General features: G+C 44.6%; 1 protein-coding gene across 5 annotated transcripts in view; it reads left to right on the top strand.

Moving 5' to 3' along the window:
- TCF3 (transcription factor 3) overlaps window positions 1-25,528 on the top strand; it is a 132,607-nt gene that overhangs the window by 19,524 nt on the left and 87,555 nt on the right. The window lies entirely within an intron of this gene.

A 25,528-nucleotide genomic window follows, 5' to 3' on the forward strand; every position in this document is an offset into this window, starting at 1 on the left:
CTCTCAGTGTTGTGTATGGCACTTCTGGAACCGTCAGGTTGGTCCCTTAGAGAAACAAGAGTGTCACAACTTTCAACCCTGGCCTCCTAGCCCTGGGCAAGAGATGGAAGAGTCATAGTCCCAAAACACCTGGAAGGTCCCCCCGCTGTGAATGAAGAGCCAAACAAAGTTGAAAATGAAGGGAAATTCCCACCCTTTTTATTTATTAATGGTATAAAGCTACAGAGTGCTCTCTTTTCTTCTTGGGCTGGTCCTTTAGCATGAAAGTAAAGAACTGAACTCCATTGTCACTGGGGATCACTTTGATTTGGGGCGTGTGTTGGAGAAAACTCTTATTTTCTGCCAGCGGGCGATACAAGTTTGTGCAAGTGTTGAATGTTGAAGCTACAGGCGGTGAGAACAAAGCCAAATTCCCCGCCACATGTTCTGTGCCTGAAGGTTGTCGTGTCTGCTGTGTTTTCCCCCTTTGATGCTCTTTTTCACCAAAAAAAAAAAAAAAAAAGTGTTTCAAAATGAAGATACTTGCCACAGTCAACCCTTATGGGATATATTTGCTTGAGGGGTATTGTTGTTGTTCTTTGGTTCCATACTTAAGGAATCATGCTTGGGATTTGAATCCGTAAATTTACACTCCAGCTCTTCCTGACTTTCGTTCTCTAGGGCTGGAAGAAAATCCACCAGCTTTGTATCGGCTCCTTTTGATTCAGGCTGCCGGCTTTGTAATTAAAAGACGAGCTGGGTAAAATGGCATGGAAGCGTTTAAAGAAAAGAGGGCAGGGCAGAGGTCCACCTAACCCCATATTGCCACAGTGATGAGCAGTCTTTCTAGGCCAGTATTTCTCAACCTCATATTGGCTGGGGGAATTCTGGGAGTTGAAGTGCAGGCATCTTAAAGCTGCTGAGGATGTTAAGAAAAACTCTTCTAGACTCTCTCAAACAGAGAGCTTTCTTTCCATCGCCTGTTATTTCCTCACCTTTATGAACTGGAAGTGCCAAAGTCTTAAACTTAGGAAATTCTGCACCCAGATTTGCTATTCCATCTCGGAGGAACTGTCTTTCTGATTTATTTCTGAGTGAGTGATACGCCCAACACTTACACCCATCCAAACATGTTCTCAGGATTTCCTATCAGTTCTGTGTGTGAATTCCAGAGACCAGAAGCGTCAATCAGCCACTCAGATCAGTTGTGCGGCCTGTAAATGGGCCCAGGCCGGCTCTGCCCCATTATTCGGTGGTTTTAATTCACCAATTATTATGGTGTTTTCTCCATCCTCCTCCTGCCACACCCACCAGCTACACCTTTGCGGATGCAAGAAATGCCAACAGCAACTGTGGGATCTGCCATTCTGGAGAGAACAACACATTACAGATTTGGAAGAATATTTTTCTCTCTTAAGCGACGACTAATGTTTTGTTCATACATTGTGCAAAACTCTGGTCTTTTTAACTGTACTTTATTGAACAAGCCACACCTATAGGTTGGCAGAGCAAGACTAGCTTTGTCTGCTGGATGCACACCTCACAAAAAACCCCAAACCAATAATCTTACAATTATTATACTAGGAACTATGTCTGAGTATTCACACACACTGTCCCATGTACTTCTTTGAGATGCAGCTTCAGAGCGGCTGCAATTAATCACCGATAATATGGACACCTTGTTTAGATACAGAAAAGTACATTCACAAAAATATCTATTTTTCCAGGACTTATTTATTCAATGCCCTGCCCTCTGGATCCTCCCATCATGCCCTCCCAACCTGGTAAGGATTACTAGGAGTTTAATCCAACCACTCAGAAACAAGTTAATAATGGAGTTATAGTTTTTACCAAATTTCACTATGAAGCCAGATGTCCTGGAATAAGTTAGCAAAACTCAGCTCCCTCCCAGATCTTTCCTTTCTCTCGTGCATTGATGGGGTGGGTGATGGATAAATTATAATCGCAGTTTAATTTGATTTCATGCCAGTGTTGTTATGGGTAGTTTTGAGCTGCTGCCACTGCTGCTTTAAGAGTTTATATACACACACACCTTTTCTAAGGGCATGCAATGACTATGTATATATAAGCTGTGTATAGATAAATAGAGAGGAGAGATCATGGAAGTGGGGGGAGGGGCAATAAGTCACAATGATGGATGCAGCTGTACAGTCAAAACCTCTCTCCCTTTTTATGTGCATGTTGGTGATCTGGAGAGAGGGTTTGGGTTCAAAGCAGTGGCGGGATCCTCCCGGCTTAACAAAGTTTGAACAAACCTTCATTTCCGGGTTTCTTTGGAGGAGTAACACAGCTGATTCGCACGGCAATCAGCTCTGCAGTGCGAATCAGCTGAGGACATAAAGCTAGGAAAATAGCGCGGGTGGGCGAGTGGGCCCATCTGATTGATGGGCCGAACCGGTTCGCTCTCAGCTAATCGTCGGAGGTACCGGTTCGCCCAAACTGGTAGAATCCCACCACTGGTTCAAAGGCAGCATGGCCTAGTATGAATAGTGCTAGACTAGGAGCAGTGTTGGGTTTCACTTACCTTTGCTACTGCTTTGCTCGCACGTGCGCCACTTCTGTGCATGTGGAGAAGCTTCTGCGCATGCGCAGAATATATTTGATGATGTCCAGGCAGGTGGGTGGAGCCTTCTGCCACTGCTGCTACCAGTTCGCCTGAACCAGGATGAACTGGTAGCAACCCACCACTAACTAGGGGTGTGGAAACCCAGGTTCAGTTCCCCCTTTCAGCCATGGAAGCTCATTGGCTGACTTTGGGCCAGTCCTCCCCTCTCAGCCTATCAGGTCTAGTGGGGAAGAGGCTGGATTAGGAGTGATGAGACCTACAGATTCTAGATCCCTCTCAGCCATGGAAGCTAATTGGTTGACTTCGGACCAATCTCTACCTCAAAGCTCAACCTTGCACCGTTCGTGTAGGGAAAACCAAGAAGAGGGAACACTATGTAGGCTGCCTTCAACTTCTCTACAAAAGGCTGTATATTGCTCAATAAATAAATACAACTGAAGAATTTTATGCTAAAAATTTTCCCTATAGCTTTCCTTCTAGAATGACCTGAAGCCTCCCAAATCATCTAAGAAAAAGAATGGGGTTTCTTTGTGCATGTGGTGGTGGTGGTGAGGTAATTTTTGCAAACTAGCTTTTAACTTTTTTTAAAAAAATGTCTTTCCTCTATATTTTTGAGGCAGCTTGTAGCAGTATCAAGGCAGCAGACGTGACCTTTTTGAGAAGCTGGAAGGAGGGAGGAAAGCTTCAGTATAATTGCTCGTAGTATGGCAAAGGACTGTGTTTTTAACCCTAGTTTGAGGAAGTGGGGATAGAAGTGTGACATTTGTGGGCAAATGGGCTGCAGGGATAGAATTTTGGCACAGTCCCTGGAGGACAGCAGAAAAGCATGTGATTTAACCTGGAGAATCCCAGGTTTGAGATAACATGCTGTAAAGTGCATGGTCTATTCTAATGTTTCCCAACCCTGGTAGTTAAGACATGTGGGCTAAGCAATGCTGGCTACGGAATTGTGGGAGTTGAAGTCTTAAATTTGCCAAATTTGAAAAACAGTGCGCTCTTCCCTGGATAGGAAGGATATAGTTCCACCACATATCATCGTGTGTGTGAGTGTGACAGCCTCCATTTTGCCATAAGAATTTTTCTCATGCTGGCTAGAACATCTTTGAGGGGCTGGGGTGGGCGTGGCCTGACTGGGTGGGTGTGGCCGGGGTGGCACGGGCCAGTCCCTCGCTGTTCCGGGATGACCCTGCGGGACAACTCTGGGCCTATTGTGGGCCGGATCCAGCTCGCAGGCCGCATGTTTGACGTGTCTGTTTTAAAGCTTCACAAGTTGCCTCTAGATTGCAATATTTTAAAGTGAGAAGGGGCAAAAAGAATGAATGCATGGGAATTAAATTAACCTGCATTTAATTTATGTAATCAAATGACAACTGCATTATTTCTCCTGGCTTAACTCATTTATGTTAGGCTTTTGGTTTATATATCAGCCTATTGGCCCAAGAAATAATATGCCAAGCATTGTATATATTAAAAAATTATCCAGTGTTTTGTCTAAAAATTAAAGCTTATGGTATGGCCCATTTTTTACATGCACACAGGCTGAGATATAGTTCTCACTGCCCTTTAAGAGGTTAATACTGGCAAACACTGGGAAAAAGCTTGGGGCAAGTTAGTAGTCAGAAAAAAAACCCTGGCTTGGTCCTCCCAGATGCTAAGCTATAATGTGGCTTTTTGGAGAGTTGTGAGAATCCATCATAGTTTGTTAGCTACAGTTGATTAGCGAAAGTCATAACCCAGCCAACAAAGAAACATGGCTTAGTCCAATGAGCCAGACCAAGCAGACTCATCTGGTACCAGCATTCTCCTAAGTCCCTTGAACTTTTGTGAACTTATAAATCCCTTTTTTAAAAAGGCCATCTGGTCTTTATCTCATCTGGCAGTGATTTGTCAAATTGTGCTTCCCTTTTTGTCCCATTCTTCAAAAAACATTTTTGGGGGTAACTCCCCCATTCTCCCCTCATGCAGATGTCCCTAATCTTGGGAGCCTCCAGATGTTTTTCTCACCACATCTGCAGAGTATCGGGTTGAGCAAAGCTGTGCTAATATAGTTAGAGAGGAACAGGGGAAAATGATGTACCTTCCCTGCTGTTTGCACAGAAAAAGTTTATACCTTCATCAGATCTGCCAGCTGCTTTTATGCCTCATGTTTTTGTTGTCTCTTTGAAAAGTTGGGAATCTGCTTTTTTTCCCATGGGTGTGTTGACAGTGTGCTGGGTCACCACACCTCAATCCGGGGGTGTCTTGCTGTGGTTCTTCTCTTTGCATTCTCCCACTTTGTTTGGATTTGAGCACAGCCCCGATCTGGCGCGTCTTCAGCAATAGCAGGCTCGACTCTTAACAGCTTTCTGGAGCATTTGTGGCAGGTAGAATATTTGCTGATGTGGCGCAAGAGCATGAGAAACATGAGTCAGAATTCAACCTCTCATTAAAAAAATAATAAAGTCCCAAGTCTGTGTCAAAGCGTGTATGTAATCGATGGTTAAATAAGAATAGCGACTATTGGGCACGATATGTCTGCCTGTCATAAGGCCACCTGACTCCAGACAACCCTGCATATCCTAGAGCAGTGATGGCTAACCTTTTTGCCGTCGAATGCCAGGAAGGGGGGGGTCGCGCATGCTTGTGCCCACACCCATAATTCTACAGACTCCTAGAGAGGCTCTGGAGGCTGAGGACAGCAAAAAAGTCACTTCCTGTCCAACCGGAAGTTGGGAAACGGGCTGTTTCTGGCCTCCGGAGGGGTGGGGAAGGCCGTTTTCGCCCTCCCCAGACTCTATGAGGCTCTGGAGCCAGGTGAGAGAGAGAAATGGGCCTTCCCCACCACCCCTCAGGCCCTCCGAAGGCAGGAAACAGCCTGTTTCCCTACTTCTGGTGGACCCAGAAGGCCTGAAAATCAGCTGGCGCGCCGGAGCCGAGCTTGTGTGCCCACTGATATGGCTGTGCGTGCCACCGGTTCGCCATCATTGTCCTAGAGGTATAAAGCATGCCGATTAACATCAGCCAATAATTAATCCAGAGGGGATGCCCCATATTCTCTTTGCACAATCACAATTGTTAAGGAGCCACACCCCACATTCAAACCAAATCCTGGGAGAAAAACTGGGGGGGGGGGGAAGAGATTTTAATTACCTTTATATGCCACCCATTTCACTCTCCAAAGTGATTCTCGAGTGGCTTACAATAGAAGAATAATTATTAAAATTAACAAGAATCAGAAAAAAAAACTTCAAACCTTTATTTATTTACCTTTATTATTACATGAACTCATTTTTCCGGGGTCACATAATACATTTGCAGTTTTGGCCAACCAAACGGGCAGGAATCATTTGTTGAGGAAAAAAGTGACCGGGTTGAATACTTAACCAGCCTTTAATACATTACTCCAGTGTAGCCACTTGGTCTTTAAATGAACTGGTTAAGTGTCTTGGGTTGAGCACGGCTACTTGCGGTTAGAACAGACCGTACAGAACTGAAATGGATTACATAAATGGCTTCCTAAAGTAAATTAGCTTCCTATATTTGTGTCTAATGTTATACAGAAAATTAAGAGGATATCCTGGTAAATGCCAGCATCCTTCCTCTCTTAAAAATAAACCAATGAGCGCCAATGACGTATAGGGGTTAAGAAACTGGACCGTGTGGAGACCTGGGGTTTAGTACTCTTCCCCCACCCCTTCCGTGTCTCACACCCATGAAAGCGAATGGCTGGTTTTGGGCCAATCCTTCCCTCTCAACCAATCAAGAGCAGTGAAGGGCCTGGATTAGAAGTGGGAAAACCTGGTTCTGGTCCCCCCACCTTCGGCCACGAATATTCATTGGCAGGCTATGGGCTGGTCCCTCCCTCTGAGCCCCAGAACAATCAAGAGCAGCGAAGGGGCTGGACTAGGAGGAGGGAGATCCAGGTTCTTGCCCCCTTTTCAACCATGGAAATTCATTAGCTGACTTGACCAGTCCGTCCCTTTCAGCCCCATAGCTAATCCAATCCAATGGCAAAGGTGCTGAATTAGGAGTTAGGAGACTCGGGAGTCCAACTTGGCCTATCTCGCAAAGTTGGCATGTGGCAAAATTGGAGGAGTGATACTATACACTGCCTTGAGCTGCTCTGGAGGGAAGGTGGCATATAAATCAATATGTAAACACCTTTCCTGTCTTGGCATTTAGGCCTTGGAAAGCTTAAAAGCCATGTACAAAGCTAACCATGCAATTTTGGGGACAAGACTGCTGCCAGAGGGTGGAGCACCATGGTGAGATAGGCAGCAAATAAATTTAACAAATAAATATATAAATAAAAGTAATCGGGGCTGGGAAAACAAACCCTGGTTGGCTTTTCCTGTGCACATCAATGTAATTAAAATTACATTTTAATTACATTAAATTACATTAAGCAAGTAGGTTCTGCATGGCTACCTCTTTTAAAAATTACACAGTAGAAGCTACTTTTGCAGTTTCTGGAACTTCAGTCTAGGCCAGAGGTCTTCAAACTTGGCAGCTTTAAGACTTGTGGACTTCAACTCCCAGAATTCTCAAGCCAGCTGGCTGGAGAATTCTGGGAGTTGAAGTCCACAAGTCTTAAAGCTGCCAAGTTTGAAGACCTCTGGACTATACATTGCTGGCTTAGAAAAAATATATATGCGAAAGACGAAACTTGTGTGCATACCCACACATAAATCTGCAGTGTCAGAGAAAGAGCTGTGAGATCCAGGGTTCAGTTTCGCCAGTCTTTTTTAAGTTCCTAGTCCTCAAAGATTGAGACCGTGTCTTTAAAAACATGAAGAGCTGAAATTGAGGGAAATCTGAGGAAGCGTTCTAAAGGCTGGTGAGATGACAGTGCATCTTGTTCCTTCTTGGACCCTCCTTGTGTCCCCTAACACCGGCCACACAAAAAACGCAAGGGCAGAATGAAAGAAGATTGACAAAATTGGCTGAACTTCTAACAGGTTTGGGCAGTACATTTGAGGCTGTGAGGTGCCCTAGGAAAACTTGGTTTTGAAGGATGAAATAGAATACAGATTTTAAAAAATAAGTTACATATACCCCTGGGTTGACGTATTGTTCATGCCCGCACTGTGTGATTTTTGTGCTCAGATCTCTCTGGGCCTACCCAACCAATCACACATCTCTTGACCCAGTAATCCCTTTGCTGCCTTTTTTAGCTACCTTTTTGGCAAAAAAAAAAAAATGTATTGGGGAAGGCTTTAGAGTTCTTTCCCGGCTCTGAATTTTCTTTTTAATTGTTAACCTGGCACGCTTTGATCTCTTTCCAAAAGAGGACGAAAGAAATGTGTTGGCAAAGCTTCTGAGAGCTGCAGCGGTCCCGGCAACAAGCCTCTCTCCTTCTTCATCTCCCAAACAAAGAATTAAACTGCTAACCTGGATAGAAGAAGGAATAAAGTCTCCACCCTTTATTGTAGAGCCGTGGATGATACCAGCCTTTCTGTTCACCTGCTTAAAATAAAAATTTGGCAACGGTGTCTTGCAGAGCTATCCGTTGGGGGTTTACGGAAGTTCAGATCTCCGTGCAAGATTTTTATAAAGAGCTACGCAAATGTGAAGGAAAGCTTTAATAAAGCCGTAATTACCATTACATCCATCTTTTCCAACCCTGCTGGCAGCCTTTTGTAGAACAAGGTGACTAGTTGTCTCAGAAACAAGATGCCAGCCTAACAAACCCCTGGCTCAATTCAGCAGAACATGTTTGAGGCCTATGAATCTTCTCATTCTCCTTTTTCCAAGCTCAATAAAATGCAGGAGAAAATGAGATGTTCCCCCAAAAATTGGTCCTCAACTGGCTGGTCAATTTGCAACGTGATGGCCTTCAGTAACAAGATCCACAATGCATTGTTCGAATACTTTGCTTGACCAGGTATCCAATCTGGATTTCGGAGCCTGTTGCAAAGAGTGTGACACCTTGCGCTCTCCATTTTTTGCCCAGTAATCTTAACTGGAAGAAAACAAGCAAGTTGTGTGTGTGTGTGTTTGCCCTATCTCTTGTGCACACATAAAATTTAAATTCCAATTTCTGTCTTAATCATTGCAGACCTCACAAACCTGCTCAAATCTTCTGACCAGGCCTTTGAATCCTGGTATTATTGCTGTAATACTTGGTACCATCAAAAATATTTGCTTGAGGTTCTAACTAGGCCTGTGATGCCTCTCTCGGCAGGCACGCAAGCCATTACCCAGCTCAGATCCACTGCATATGCACGTATGTCTTCCCGTCTGCCAGCTGATTTTCGGGTCTCTGCCGCACATGTGGGAGATGCACGCATGCTCATGAGCGGGAAGGGTGCGCCCCCCCCTGCAGCCCGGTTTTTGTCCCAGGAAGCTGCAGGGAGGCCTACTAGGCCCAAAATGGGATGGGGCGGTCATGCACTCATGCGCGGGGAGGGTGCGGTGTGCCCCCACCCACCCACCCACCCACCCCGCGGCCCGTTTTTTGTCCCAGGAGGCTACAGGGAGGCCTACTAGGCCCAAAACGGTGTGTGTGTGTGTGTGTGTGTGTGTGTGTGTGTGTGTGTGTCGTGCACGCATTGCTTTATGGGTGCCGGTACACACACACATGCTTTCAGCACGCGATGACAAAAAGGTTAGCCATCATTGAACTAGGCTGTAGTGAAATAATGTGGTGCACATCACATAGGTCCAGCAGAAAACAAATAGGCAAAAAAGAATCACATTTAAAACAATACCAAATCAAATGTTCTTGGCCCCTTCCTTGGCATTAAAGGCATTATGGTGGCATCACTCACTTTAAATTTTCCAGATCTTTAGTTTTGCAGCGGCAACGACCTTTAGATTTATTTCCCATTCTGAGGTCTGCTCTAGTGGAAATAGCAAAGAATTCTGAAATGTAATATCCCGAGACCAATGGAAAAGAAAGTGTTCTTTGGATTCACAAGTTTCTTTTCACCCAAATTATATTATTATTATTATTATTATTATTATTATTATTATTATTATTATTATTATTGCCTGGATATGGTCTCCAGTAAAGATTAAATCCAGTAGCTGGGACAAAAATTCTCTCCTTTTGAGCGACGTGTATTTCTGTATGTCAGAAAATCAGAAGAAATCCAGTAGCACCTTTCAGACCAACAAATTTTATTAAAAGGTGTAGCTCACTTTTATAACAGTGAAAAGAGAGGTGGGGGCTCAGTGCTTAGAATGCAGTATTGCAGGCTAGTTCTGCTGACTGCCGACTGCTAGCAGTACAATGGCACTGAAAAAAGTGACTTATGACCATTTGCACTGGGTGCCTCGATGGCACAGTGGTTAGAGTGCAGTATTGCAGGCTACTTCTGCTGACTGCCGACTGACTTCAATTTGGGCAGTTCAGATCTCACCAGGCTCAAGGTTTACTCAGCCTTCCATTCTTCTGAGGTTGGTAAAATGAGGACCCAAATTGTTGGGGGCAGATATACTAACTCTGTAAACAGCTTAGAGAGGGCTGTAAAGCACTGTAAAATGGTATATAAGTCTAAGTGCTGTTGCTATTGCTATTTTTCACACTGTTGTTGTAGTGTTTCCATGGTCATGTGATCAAAATTTGGGTTCTTGGCAACTGACATGTATTTATGATGGTTGCAATGTCATGTATCACCTTTTGCAACCTTCTGACAAGCAAAGTTAATGGGGAAGCCAGATTCACTTAACAACCATGTTATTAACTTAACAACTGCAGTGATTCACTTAACAACTGTGACAAGAAAGATTGTAAAATCGGGCAAAACTCATGTAATAATCGCCTTGCTTAGCATTAAATTTTGGGCTCAGTTGTGGTTGTAAATTGAGGACTACCTGTATGGATCAAAGGATCAATTTTGACTCAAACCCAGAATTATGCACCATGGATGGTTTCTATTTCTCCAGGTTTATCCTTGTGTTTTGTACCCAAAGTGGGAAAACTCCAGCTTGCTTTCTAAAACCAGAACCTCAAGACTGTTAAATAAGAATAAGGAAAAGAAGGGGTGCATATTTCTTTTTGTGCTTGCAAGCCAGGGTATTAAAAATTATATATGATTACACTAAAGATGCACAATTTAAGACCACATGGCCCGCCTCCTTTATAAACTTTGAATGCAGCTCTAGACATCCAAAAGCTGTTATCAAATTGTAATTTTAAACATGACCTAAGGGGGAAATTATAAAGACATGACTGGAGAATAATCGCGTTATAACTATATAACGTTAATGAAACTAACATGTCATTGAGATTAAATTCAATTTGATTTTGCTGCACATATTACATTGTGGTGTGTAACCCCCAACACATGGCTCAAAACCGTTTGTAATCTTTATTTTTTCATATTCCTGTTTTTTTTATTTTTTTTATTGCTTTTTAATAACAAAAACGAGTAAGTAAAAAGAACAAAACACAATAATAATTATCAAGATACATACATTGTCAAAGAGGAGGGGAACAAAGAACACGCAAAAGTATTCTAAGAAAAGTGAAAGAAATACAACAAAGAAAATTATAATGTGATATATCATTATAACAGTAAACAATTACACTTCCCAGCATACTTATCTGATGCAAATAATGTATTATCCAAATAATGTCAGGCTGGAAAGACCAGGTCCACATATGTGAATGTCCAATCAAATTGATTTATTGCTAAAAAAAAAAAAAGCTTACGAATAGGAATCTTCTCAAATTAAAGGTTAGCACCTGCTTGGAGTTAGATAAGGGTCAATGGAATTCAAGGGAAGTTGGATTTAGTTCACTTGTGGCTACATAGGAATTCTAGGCTGATCCCTCTTTTAACTCTGGCCTCAGGTTCTGCCACACATCCTACAAGTATGTATATATTTCTAATACATTTATACAGCTATCATTTTTAAACCTACTATATTCCGCATAAATGAGTCCCATGTTTTATTATGTTGTCTATACAACGTCTACATAGGTTTTGTATATTCCTGATTTATACACTGTGCGCCTTCGTAAAGTTTATCTTTGATGTTCTACTTAGTGCAACTTGCCACTGCAATTTTATAAAATGAGGACATGGTATTATTATACGTGAATCAGGCTACTTTCGTTCATTCCACAAAACCAGAATTAAAGCATGGGTTAGCATGATGTCTGCAGCCACAGTCAAGATCACAGCTTCTGATTACTAGTTTTGGTATAGTTGGAAAGCCAGATGTGAATTAGGGGCAGTGCTTTGTAAGCATCCCATGTTAGTGGTGGGCAATACATTTTGTTACCAATGAAGGCAAATATACATGTCCCAGGATAATGTTGCAGGATCCAATTTAGGTCACTTCACTGGGACCAGAGGTTTAGTCTTCCGAGCATTCGGACTCATGCTGGAGTCAGTCCTCAGGGAGCCTTTCTCTAACCAGAATGTGTGACATTCCCTGTGTGGGCTCTAGCAGGGGTGGGCTGCTGGGGGTTCGCAGGGATTCGGGAGAACCTGTAGCTAAGATTCTGTGCAGTTCGGAGAACCCCCAAATCCCACTCCTGGCTGGTCCCGCCCACCCCACCCATCCCAGGAGTCCCCACACGGCCCGTTTTGGATGCAGGTAAGTGCAGGGCACGTGCGGAGGCTCGGGGAGGGTAAAAAACGGGCCTATTGGAAGTTTGGGAAGCCTCTAGAGGGTCTCCGGAGCCTGGGGAGGCCGTTTTCACCCTCCCGGAGGCTAAAGGAAAGCCTCTGAAGCCCAGGGAGGGAAAAAAGCCCCCTCCAACCGTGGTGCAGGAGGCTGACTAGCCACACCCGCCATGACCACGCCCACCCAGCAACAGGACAGAGAACCCTTTGCTAAAATTTTTGAAGCCTACCCCTGGGCTCTAGCATGAATCTGAAAGCTTGGAAGACTAAACCTCTGGTCCCAGGGATTGACCCAGATTGGATCCTGCAATTCATTGGATGGCCAGCGTGGATTTGTGCGTGTAAAAGAGAGCGAGTTGACTCCACATTTGTGCCAGTCTGTGCAAGACACAGGCAACAGAAAAGCAGTTGGCAACTGAACTATGAAATCGCTACCCATCTCTGAATTTGCCTGGCAAGCTTAACCCTTCGTTTACCTCTGGGTTCCTTTGTTCCCCACCAAGTCCCCTGGGAAGGAGAGAAGGACATTCCCAGAGAGAAAAAACAGCCAAAGGGATACCGGTAACTTAGCTTCTCTTCTTAAAAAACATGCTCTCTATTTGTGCCCCCCCCCCCCGGAAGAAGGACATATTTGCCAGTCCAACTGTAGATTAACCCCTATGCTTTTGGAAAAGAGCTTCGGAAAATCCAAAAACTACAGATTGGACAAGCAGGATTGGAGTACGGTGTTGAGGGACAACCCTCTCTCTATTTCAGGAATCTCTTCTTTTTTCTTCTTCTTCCTGCCTCCCCCCCCCCCCACCACCACCAATACTATTGGGAGCATGCTAATGAAAAAGGATGGTGTCGTGGGGTGATTGGCGCTCCCCTTTTTCTCCAGCTCTTGCCCAATCAATTTCCTCTTCTTTTTCCCTTAACAATCACAGTGGTCTCCTTTCCAAAAGCTTGCAAATACCCTATTAACATTGTTATACGAAACAGCAGTACACCATTTAATTAGGAAAAATAAGAGCTAACCTCCACCATATGTTATGCTTCTGTTGGTATTTGCATTTGAAAGTCCAACTGCATTTCAAACGCAGAGCTGGGATTTTCGCCATATGAGCAGCCTCCACGTTTGGGTTGCTATGGGGGAAGACTGGGGGGGGGGGGGTGGGGGGGGAGAAGGGAGAGGAAATTCAGTGTACTTTCCTGATGGAATTGAAATCTGTTTATTTTTCCGGAGTGCGTTTTCCTTTTTTAAGAGGTGAAGGGTTTTTTTTTAATTGAAGAAGATGATATCTTTTGCAAATTATCAGCAAAGATTGGGCTTCTGGCATATGTTTTTGTGCAAGGAAGCTTTTCCCACCCACATGGACCTGTTGGAGGAATTTATTTGCAGATGCATATATACAGCCTTTCTCACTCTCTCATCAAATTGTCCTGTTAATTTGCCTTTAAAAATTAAAAGAGCTTTCTGTTATTGGGTATGCCTAGTTTAATGAAACGAAGGACTAAGGGTGACATGATAGCAGGGTTCCAATATCCAAAGGGCTGACAGAAAGAAGAGTTTGGGGGGGGGGGTGTCAATCAATCCTCCAAAACACCTGAAGAAGGCAGAACAAGAAGCAATGGAAGGAAACAAATCAAAGAGAGAACCAACCTAGAACTAGGGAGAAATTTCCCAACAGTGAGAACAATTAACCAGTGGAACGACTTGATCGCTTGCTTGGCCAGAAGGCTGGACTAGAAGATCTCCAAGGTCCCTTCCAACTTTGTAATTCTATTTTTAAGCTGCAGAGAGAAAGATGCTGGGCTATGACAGGGAGACTTGGCTTCTAAGCCCCCACCCCTCAGCCATGGACATTCCTGGATGATTTGAGGCAGAAGCTTCCCTATTAAAGACAGTATGATATTTTTTTATTATTATACACACAACAATGTGAAATCACAGCTGCCACTTCTTTAACTGGTGTTGGCCTTCATACACATCAAGGTCTTTCCAAGAACCTATGATATCGTAATGTATCGACGCATATGTGCAGATCCAAGCAGGGTGGTCTTTTGTAAATATGGTTCGTCGCATAGTCAGCCAGATGTTTAGACTTGATTTGGCATTTTTATCTCCCTATCAAGTCCTTCCCAAGGACCGGAGATAGGCCAATTATTATTATTATTATTATTTATAACACGGGTATGAGGCATCTGAAGCTCTCCAGATGCAACTGAACCCAAATCCCACCAGCCAGGGTGTTGCGGTAAATACAAAATAGAGTCTAAAAACATCTGGAAGGTGATGGTGCCTCCAGCCCAGGTTAAAGCTGTTCCAACCTGTTTCCAATCTTCCTTTTTTGGGGAAGGTGGTTGAGAAGGTGGTCGTGTGGCAGCTCCAGAAGTTTGTGGGTGAAACGGATTATCTCGACCTCTACTAGTCAGGATTCAGGCCTGGATTTGGGACAGAAACGGCATTGGTCGCGCTTTTGGATGATCTCTGGCGGGAGCGGGATGGGGGTAGTGCATCCATCCTTGCTCTACTTGACCTCTCGGCAGCTTTTGATACCATTGACCATGGTATTCTCCTGGAGCGGCTTCAGGGGATGGGAGTGGGAGGCCAGTTGCGTCCCTTTCTGGATCGGGACTCGTTACGCACGGTCACTCATGCCCTTGTCACCTCCCGCCTGGACTATTGCAACGCTCTCTACATGGGGCTCCCCTTGAGGAGCACCCGGAGGCTCCAACTGGCGCAGAGCGCGGCCGCGCGGGTGGTAATGGGAGCGACATGGCGTTCCCATGTAACACCCCTCCTGCGCGAGCTGCACTGGCTCCCGGTGGTCTTCCGGGTGCGCTTCAAGGTTCTGGTTACCACCTTTAAAGCGCTCCATGGCTTAGGACCCGGGTACTTGCGGGACCACCTACTACCACCAATAGCCTCCCACCGGCCGGTACGCTCCCATAGAGAGGGGCTCCTCCAGGTGCCGTCGGCGAAACAATGTCGACTGGCGGCCCCCAGGGGGAGAGCCTTCTCCTTGGGGGCACCTACTATCTGGAACGAGCTCCCCCCAGAGATACGGAGGATCCCGGATCTGCGCACCTTCTGCCGCGCCTTAAAGACCTTACTATTTCACCAGGCTGGCCTGGCCTAATTTTCCCCCTCTTTTATAAAAGATTTTTAAAATTTTAAATATCTTTTAGTATTTTATATATTCAATTTTAAATTGGTTTTAAAAGTTTGGGGTTTTAAATTTGTCGGGGCCAAAATTATTTAATTTGATTTTATTCTATTTTTTAAATTTTGAATTGTATGTGTTTTTATTGTTTGGCTGTGCACCGCCCTGAGTCCTTCGGGAGTAGGGCGGTATAGAAATCTAATGAAATGAAATGAAATGAAATGAAATCCTGGTTCACTTCCTTCCTCTGTGGCCGTTCTCAGTCAGCATTGATAGGAGGGGAGAGATCCAGCCCTCGCCCACTGCTTTGCGGGGTTCCGCAGGGCTCGGTACTCTCTACTCTCCTGTTCAACATTTATATGAAGCCGCTGGGTGAGATCATCCATCACCATAGACTGAGGTTTCACTAATATGCTGTATGTGTCGGCCTGTGGTGAGTTAAGTGATGCCGTGTCCTCCTCCTCGCAGGGCCTAGAGGCTGTTGGGTCGGATGGGGAGCAACAGGTTGAAACTAAACCCTGGCAAGGCCAAGTGGCTCTAGGTTTAGGGTTCGTTGGCTCAGGGAGAATTGCCACCTTTGATCCCAAACAGACCCTATGTGTAATCTGGGGGTTCTCCTGGACTCACGACTCCTGCTAGAAGAGCAGGTGGTGGTCATGGCCAGGGGGGCCTTTGCGCAACTGCAGGTTGTGCACCAGTTACGCCCTTTCCTGGACCAACAATCCCTACTCACAGTCACTCATGCCCTAGTCACTTCTTGTCTTGACTATTGCAACACGCTCTATTTGGGGCTGCCCTTGAAGAGCAACCAGAAGCTCCAGTTGGTGCAAAATACAGCGGCCTGCATGGTTTTGTGCAGACCCCTGTGTGCACGTGTATCACACCTCCTGCGGGAGCTGTATTGGCTGCCGATTTCCTTTTGGGTACAGTTCAAGCAGTGGTGGGTTCCTCCCGGTTCGGCCCGGTTCTCCCGAACTGGTAGCGATGACGATATGACATCACCGAACCGGTTCTGCCCCCCCCGCATTATTCTTACCTTTTATTTGCCCCCACCCCCAATCTATTGCTGCCTCCTGAGTCCCAGCTGATGGCTAGAGGGAAAAAAACTGTTTAAACTCTTGCTGCAGGACTTCAAAGGGCCGCCCTACAGCTGATCAGTGTTAAAAGAAAACAAATGAGTAGACCGGTGCCTGCAAAAATACATGAGTAGATCAGTGCCTGCAAAAATGCATGAGTGCCTGCAAAAATAAATGGGTAGACCAGTGCCTGCAAAAAATAAATGGGTAGATCGGTACAGCTCTGCAAGCAGTTAAAAGCCTGGTAGACCAGTATCTCTGCTAAATCCTAAATAATTGTCACATGACCATCAAGCTGTGCCCACAAAATAAGCCACACCCATAGAACCGGTAGTAAAAATTTTTAGAACCCACCCCTGAGTTCAAGGTATTGGTTGTCACCTTTAAAGTCCTTCATGTCTTGGGACCAGGTTATATGAGGTGCCGTCGCTTGCCGGTCACATCTACCCGACCCATTGGAGCAGGGAGGCAGGGAATGGTGCGGATCCCATCCCCAAGGGAGATACATCTGGTGGGACCCAGAAGAAGGGCCTATTCGGTGGTGGCTCCCTTTCTCTGAAACATCATTCCCGCAGAGATTAGAACAGCCCCCACTCTAATGTTCTTCCAGAAGGCGCTGAAGTCCTGGTTCTGCCAGTGGGCCAGGGGAACCCAGAGCGGGATGGAGCCCATTAAATGGTTCATGTGTTCTGCTGTCACCGGGGTGGGGGTGATTTTATTATATTATATTAATTTATTTGATTCTTTTTATTAGTTTTATTGTTTTAAATGTGGTTTTATATTCTGTAAGCCACCATGGGTGAATAGGCAACAATATAAATTCAATAAATAAATTAAATAATAATAATAATAATAAAAAAAAGCTGGCAACTCCTTTAGCCATTAATTCAGTGTAGCTTAGATTTGTTGACCACGTCGTAGGTCTTCCCTAGCTAACTAATACCGTAGGTCATTGGAAGCTGTGGAGGGACCACACCAAGTGTATGCATTTGACACCTGTCATTTTACCCCTCAAGCAAATGAAACCTCTCCCAACTGCTCAGGGTGTGCCCTCCATTTTACGAATATAGGCAATCCTCAACGTACGACCACAATTGAGCCCAAAATTTCTGTGGCTAAGCAAGACAGTTATTAAATGGGTTTTGCCCTGTTTTATGACCCTTCTTGCCATAGTTGTTAAGTGAATCACTATAGTTATTAAATTAGTAACACACTTGTTAAGTGAATCTGGCTTCCCCATTGACTATGCTTGTCAGAAGGTCACAAAAGGTGATCACATGACCCTGGGAAACTGCAACCGTCATAAATATGAGTCAGTTGCCAAGTGCCTGAATTTTGATCATGTGGCCATGGGGATGCTGCAACAGTTGTGAGTGTGAAAAACAGTCATAAGTCCCTTTTTTCAGAGCCGTTATAACTTTGAACAGTCAGTAAATGAACTGTTGTAAGTCAAGGACTACTTCTAGTCTTCAAAAAGCTTAGGAAGATCATTCATTCTTCCAAGAAGGGATCTAGATCCTGTAAATTCTCTTTTCCTAACCCTGGAGACCACTTTCTTCCCTAACTGGACAAGACTCTCTTCCTCAAGAGTGAAACGAAAGACTTGCATAACTTTGCCAAAGAGGAAGGCTTGCATAGTTAACATGCCAGGTCTTTTATATCCCTGATGACAATTCCAGATCTGGGGAATAGCGCTTCAGGCCAGGAACTGGGCCTGAAAAACTAATTTTAACTCCATTGGACTGGCTATTTTAAATTGCCTTGGGAATTTCTTCTGCCTTCAGCTCTCTTTCCCTTCATTCTGATTCCTGGATTATGGTTACTTTCCTGAAGCCATGATATTTCCCTAGGAGAGTAGAATTGAGCCTTTAAGTTCAACTGAAGCAGTGGTGGGTTTCAAAATTTTTTACTACCGTTTCTGTGGGCGTGGCTTGGTGGGTGTGGCAGGGGAAGGATACTGTAAAATCTCCATTCCCACCCCACTCCAGGGGAAGGTTACTGCAAAATTCCCATTTTCTCCCAATCAGCTGGGACTCAGGAGGCAGACAATAGATGGGGGCAGGGCCAGTCAGGATTTTTACTACCGGTTCTCCGAACTACTGAAAATTTCCACTACCGCTTCTCCAGAACTGGTCAGAACCTGCTGAAACCCACCTCTGAACAGAAGGAATATTCCCACTTAGACCCTCATTGAAGAGCGGTGAGTGTGAGATCTTGCCCGACTGGACCACGTTTGAATGAGTCTTATCTTTTTAACACTTTTGCAGTTCAACAAACCATACTCGAAATCACAGGATGGTTTCTGGCCAAAGGAGCAGAAAAGCCTCGCCCTTCCCCTCTTGACAATTCTAAGACGTGCGGACTTCAGCCCCTAGAATTCTGGGAATTAAGAGTCCACCCATCTTAAAGTTGCCACGGTTAGAAAATCCTGGTTTACTGTTAGCATGTCGCTCAGAGATACACTGCCACTGAAATGGAGGCTGTTAGTTATGATGGCCCCTGGACCTTCAGGTAAACCTTCCTACATAATTTGGAATGTAATTCCACTCAGCAGCTCTTGTATGCAGTTTCCCATTGCTGTTTCCTGTGGCATTAACATCTACATTTTATACTTTGTGTCAGGGTGGATTTGATTTAAATCAAGTCGATATAAATCACGATTTAAATAATTATTTAAATCACTAGGAAAAAGGCTTGATTTAAATCAACTCGATTTAAATCATAATTTTTTAAAGAGCAACTGTCATCTCTGTCACGCAGCAGCTCCTCCTCTGACCCGCTGTTGACTCACTATATTGTATATTGCAAAATATACAGCCTCATGCTACATAACTAAGTTCCATTTCATGCTGACTAAATTAGATAATTAATGCATCTTAAATAGAAAACTATCTTTAGATAGATTTTTACTCCAAAAGCAATTTATTAAAATAGAATAGAATAGAATAACAGTTGGAAGGGACCTTGGAGGTCGTGTAGTCCAACCCCCTGCTTAGGCAGGATACCCTACACAACTTCAGACAAATGGTTATCCAATCTCTAAAATAAATTTGATAAATTTAAAAATCCGATTTAAATTTTAAAAAAACCCGATTTAAATTTTTTAAAACTGCTTTTTTTTTATTTTTTAAAAATAATCATTTTTTATCCTTTTATGCTTTGTGTGTCTGCGTATGCATATAGACAAACACGCTGTCATTTATTGGAATTTAGAGAATGAGAAGACTGAAAACTTTCCTCCTGATTTAGATCTGTGTTTATATGTGCGGGTCTAATTTTGAAATGCAGAATGTTGACGCATTCTGAATCTTACCTTTGTACTTTCATTTTCATTTCATTTTATTAAATTTGTATACCGCCCTACTCCCGAAGGACTCAGGGCGGTGAACAGCCATAAAATAAAACATATAAATACAAAATTTAAAATAGAGATAAAACAAATTAAATAAATTTGGCTGAACCATATTTAAAACCCCAATAATTTAAAACCAAATTTAAAATTCCCATTTAAAAGAGGAGAAGTTTAGGTCAGGCCGGCTTGCTGGAATAGGAACGTCTTAAGCGTGCGACGGAAGGTACGCAGATCCGGAATCCTCCGTATCTCGGGGGGGAGCTCGTTCCAGATAGTAGGTGCCCCCACGAGAAGGCTCTCCCCCTGGGGGCCGCCAGTCGACATTGTTTGGCCGACGGCACCCGGAGGAGCCCCTCTCTATGGGAGCGTACTGGCCGGTGGGAGGCTATTGGTGGTAGCAGGCGGTCCCATAGATAACCAGGTCCTAAGCCATGGAGCGCTCTAAAGGTGATAACCAAAACCTTGAAGCGCACTCGGAAGACCACCGGGAGCCAGTGCAGCTCGCGCAGGAGAGGCGTTACACGTCGCTCCCATCACCACCCGCGCGGCCGCACTCTGCGCCAGTTGGAGCCTCCGAGTGCTCCTCAAGGGGAGCCCCATGTAGAGAGCGTTACAATAGTCCAGACGGGAGGTGACGAGGGCATGAGTGACCGTGCGTAACGAGTCCCAATCCAGAAAGGGACGCAACTGGCGGATCAGGCGAACCTGATGAAAAATCCTCCCGGTCAGGGCCGTCAAGTGCTCTTCTAAAGACAGCCGTGAATCCAGGAGGACACCCAAGTTGCGAGCCCTCTCCGTGGGGGCCAATGCTTCGCCCCCAATAGTCAGCGATGGCGCCAGCTGACTATATCGGGACGTCGGAAACCACAGCCACTCGGTCTTGGATGGGTTGAGTCTGAGCCTGTTTCTCCCCATCCAGATCCGTACGGCCTCCAGGCACCGGGACATCACTTCAAGGGCATCGTTGGGGTGGTCTGGGGTGGAGATGTACAGCTGGGTGTCGTCAGCGTACTGATGGTACTCCACCCCGAAACCACAGATGATCTCGCCCAACGGCTTCACATAAATGTTGAACAAAAGGGGCGAGAGGACTGATCCTTGTGGCACCCCACATATAAGGGGCCTCGGGGTCGACCTCTGCCCCCCTGTCAACACAGACTGCGACCGGTCAGAGAGAAAGGAGGAGAACCACCGTAATACGGTGCCTCCCACCCCCAACCCCTCCAACCGGTGCAGCATGATACCATGGTCGATGGTATCAAAAGCCGCTGAGAGATCTAATAGGACCAGGATAGAGGAACAACCTCTATCCCGAGCCCTCCAGAGATCATCCACCAACGCGACCAATGCCGTTTCCGTGCTGTACCCAGGCCTGAAGCCCGACTGGAACGGATCTAGATACGTCGTTTCATCCAGGTACCGGGGAAACTGTCGTGCCACCACACTCTCAACAACCTTCGCAACAAAGCGAAGGTTGGAGACTGGACGATAATTAGCCAATATTGCCGGGTCCAGGGAAGGCTTCTTGAGGAGAGGTCTCACCACCGCCTCTTTCAAGGCGGCGGGAAAGACACCCTCACTCAATGAAGCATTTATAATCCCCTGGAGCCAGCCTCGCGTCACCTCCCGGGAAGCCAGCACTAACCAGGAGGGGCACGGGTCCAACAAACGTGGTCGCATTCAGTCTACCCAGAATCCTGTCCACGTCCTCAGGGGTCACAGAGTCAAACTCATCCCAGATAACATTCTCAGGACCTGCCTCCGTCATCCCCACTGGATCTACCCAGTCGGAGTCCAGATCTTCCCGAATCTGAGTGATTTTGTCATACAGATACTGAACAAAGTCCTCGGCTCTTCCCTCCAAGGGGTCCTCCCTCGCTTCCTGGTGGAGCAGGGAGCGGGTCACCCTAAACAGGGCGGCCGGGCGGTTATCTGATGACGCAATAAGAGCAGCAAGATGAGTACATTTCGCTGCTTTTATCGCCACTAGGTAATTCTTAATATGAGATCTTACCAGTGTCCGGTCAGATTCAGTGCAACTGGCCTTCCAACTACTCTCTAGGCGTCTTTTCCGGCGCTTCATCTCCCTCAGCTCCTCAGTAAACCAAGGAGCCAGGTGAGATCGGCGCCGGGTCAGAGGCCGCAAAGGCACGACTCAATCCAGAGCTCCAGCGGCCGCCCTATCCCAGGCGGCCACTAAGTCTCCAGTCGAGGCGTGAGCCAGGACCTCAGGCATTGGCCCAAGCTCCGTCTGGAACCTATCAGGTTCCATCAGGCGCCTGGGGCGGTACCATCTTATCGGTTCCGTCTCCCTGCGGTGGGGAGCAGCGGTTCGAAGATCAAGGCGAAGGAGAGAGTGATCCGACCATGACAAGGGCTCGATGACTATGTCCCCTATCTCGAGATCACTCAGCCACTGTCCAGAGACAAAAATCAAGTCCAGTGTGTTTCCCCCCATGTGCGTGGGGCCATGAATTAGCTGGGTCAGATCCATAGCCGTCATGGAAGCCATGAACTCCCGAGCCACCTCAGACGTCTCACCCACGGACGGCAGGTTGAAATCCCCCATGACCATAAGTCTGGGGGTATCAACCGCCACCGCGGCGATAACGTTGAGTAGCTCGGGCAGGGCTGCTGCCACGTGGCAGGGAGCCAGGGAGCATTTGGTTGCGTTTGTGGTCTTGGCCACGACTGTTTTGAGTTCCTGTGCCCCATTTACTAGGCTTGCATATCCTGAGGTTTACTTACTGCATTCAAGTTATCAGGAATGAATTTAGGGCTTATGATTATGATGATTAGACAGGATAGATTATTGAAAGAAGATAAGATGATGTAACTGGAGAGAGAGAGGTCAAAATATATTTATAACTGCTGTGAAAAATATCAGAAGCCACTTCTTTACAAACTTGTAGTTTTATATAAATAAATATATTTAACATTTATATTTATATAAATTTATATAAATATATGAATATTTATATAAATAAATATATTTATATTTACAACAGACAAGATAGTCAGGTATACACTAACACCATGAGGTTATCACAGAGCATACAGAACAAGCAGAAAAAAAGGCAGGGAACTTTACACCCACAGCAACCAATCATAACATAGATTGCCTCCTCATGCAGGAGCCAGTACTCTCCAGCCAATCAGCAACCGTGTATTCTGGCCCAGGGGTGGGCCATTGTGGCTCCTTTACAACCTGTGGACTTCAACTCCCAGGATTCCTGAGACAGCTTGGCTGTCCACAGATTGTAAAAGAGCCACAATTGTCCACCCCTGTTCTGGCCCATTATACACTTTACTGTTCCAGCTCCTAAATTTAAATATTCTAACAAACTAGAGAGAAAGGGTTCAAAATATATTTATAACTACCCTGTTTCCCGCCAAAATAAGACATCCCCTGATAATAAGCCCAATCGGGCTTTTGAGCGCATGGCAATAAGGCCAAGCACTTATTTCAGGGTTCAAAAAAATATAAGACAGGGTTTTATTTTCGGGGAAACATGGTACTATGAAGGATATCGGAAGCCACTTCTTTATACTTTTTAATTGAACTTTTCCCCTCTTTCTTTCTTCTTTGATTTCTTTCCCTTTCTTACTGTCATTTGCTTGTGTTAGCTTTTACTTTTTGTTTTAAAAAAATAATAAAAATATACTAAAATAAAAAGAGAATGAATTTAGGGCTTATGTCTGTTACTTTTAAAATACAAAGGGTGCTGAACCACCTTTCATTTTCCAAGTTAGTGTGGCAGTGCCATTGCTTGGAGTGGTGGAGGGTGGAATCATAGCTACCAACTCAGCTGGAATTGCAGGATACATCAGGGCTTACTCAAGTAGAGCTAAAATTAGAAATATTCTGGAGTTGAAGAGTTAATTTGGCTTATTATTGATGAAAGCTGGGTTCTCTCTTGACTGAATTTATATATTGGTCAGTTTTATCCATGGTTTGTTGAAAATGGTGGCCTGATTCATACATCTCACTAAGCGAAGAACCATCCTACACAATTGCTGGGTTTGCAGATCACATAAATTCAAATTCAAACAAACCGCATTATGATTGTGCAATGCACAAACTGGTTTTGCTTTCATCTAACAAGATATTTGGGAGTATATTTCTAGATTTATTTATTATTATTTTTTTTGAAAGATTTGTCCTATTAATCTGAAAGATTTTTGCCATCGTTTGATACAAGCTGATGCAGCAACAAAGTTGTTGAGAATCCTGTTTTGGAGATTTGATCCACTTCAACCAGGAACAAAGGCTCTTAAGGTGTTGCTGGTTTTCTTGTTGTGAATTCTCCCAGTGACACCTGCAAAATACTTTTCTTGCTTCGTTGATTGTATTCTTCATTCCAATGCAAACTTCCCAAAATTGTTTTTAAGGTGGGCCGCCTCTAAAGCTCAGGAATAAATAAGGAATATTTGTAATAAAAACAAAGCGTTAAGTTTTTCCTGCTGATAAAGGAAATGATTGTACGTTAAACCAGCGTCCATCAGTCCAGGGGATGGACGGGCTTAATGTTTCCAGGCATCAGTGAGTAGACTTTTACACATAAGGTTTTTTTAAAAAAACAACAACACCAGGGTGTCCCCAAGAAAAGAAAGTAATCATTCCCTTTGTTGTGGCAACTGGAGTTGAAACAACAGCCTTTAACAAAAGGCTGCCAGCAGAAGGAGTTTCCGCCAGTTTTTAAAGAGGCAGGTGATGGCTGAGGAACAGTTTGTTTTAAGGAAGAAGGGGGGGGGAACACGGTTGCTTGTTTTTTTGGTACACAAGGAATTGTCCTGCCTTGCGCTGAACAATTCTTCTTATCTCTTTCCGCTGCTATGAGTCACCGTCTGGCTTGTGAGCAATTTATTTACCGGAAGCGACCCTTGGATCATGACTCCTTCTTATATTTCCTGAGCGCCTTACTTGCTCTCTAGTGCTTAAAAATAAGATGGATTGGCCACGTGTTACACATTTTCTTGCATCCAGGTTCTTTTGGCTGAAAGTATCTGCCTCCAACTGTTGTTTGTTATTTAACTGTGTTATTATCACCGTTCCTTTAAGTTATTTTGGTATGGAGTGGAAAGAGATTTTTTTTTTTTTTTTTTAAAAAGGAAGAGTTAAATTTTTATTGCAGTTGTTAGCTAGGGCTTTATCCCAGTCTTCCTTCAAAGAATTTGAGATTTGAGAAAGCACTACTCAGTTTATTCTTGCAAGGTGAGAACATAAAACTTGAAGCCTTGTTTTGTTGGATTAGACCCCTGGCCCTTCTCGTCTTGCAGTCTTTTCTCAGTGTGGCCCACCAACTGCCCAAGAAAGCTTGCTAGGCTCCCAGCAGATGGCCTTTAAAGAGCAAACTCACTGCCGTCAGAGCTAATATCCATTTCTACCCACAATTTCCACGAAACTTTTCTGAAGCTAGCCAAGCTGATAGCCAGCACCACATCTCATGGTAGCCAATCCCAAATGGATTGTTTAAAATAGTATTATCTGCCCTGATTCTTCCACAATGGAATTTCATTGGGTGATCTCTAGTTCTCACATTTATAGAATGGAGAAATAGTTTCTCCTTGTTCTCTTTATCCTTGCCGGGCTTATATTTTTTATAGATAGTCCTCAACTTAAGACCACAACTGAGTCCAAAATTCCATTGCTAAGCGAGACAGTTGCTAAGTGAGTTTTGCTCCACTTTACAAACTTCCTTGCCAGAGTTGTTAAGTGAAGATCTGCAGTTGTTAAGTTAGTAACACAGTTATTAAGTGAATCTGGCTCTCCTGTTGTTTTTGCTCATCAGAAGCTCGTAAAAAGTGATCACATGACCCCGAAAAAT

This window comes from Pituophis catenifer, unplaced genomic scaffold (genome assembly GCF_029215685.1).
Source record: "Pituophis catenifer annectens isolate HBS135680 unplaced genomic scaffold, rPitCat1.0.hap2 SCAF_1, whole genome shotgun sequence".
Taxonomy (NCBI): domain Eukaryota; kingdom Metazoa; phylum Chordata; class Lepidosauria; order Squamata; family Colubridae; genus Pituophis; species Pituophis catenifer.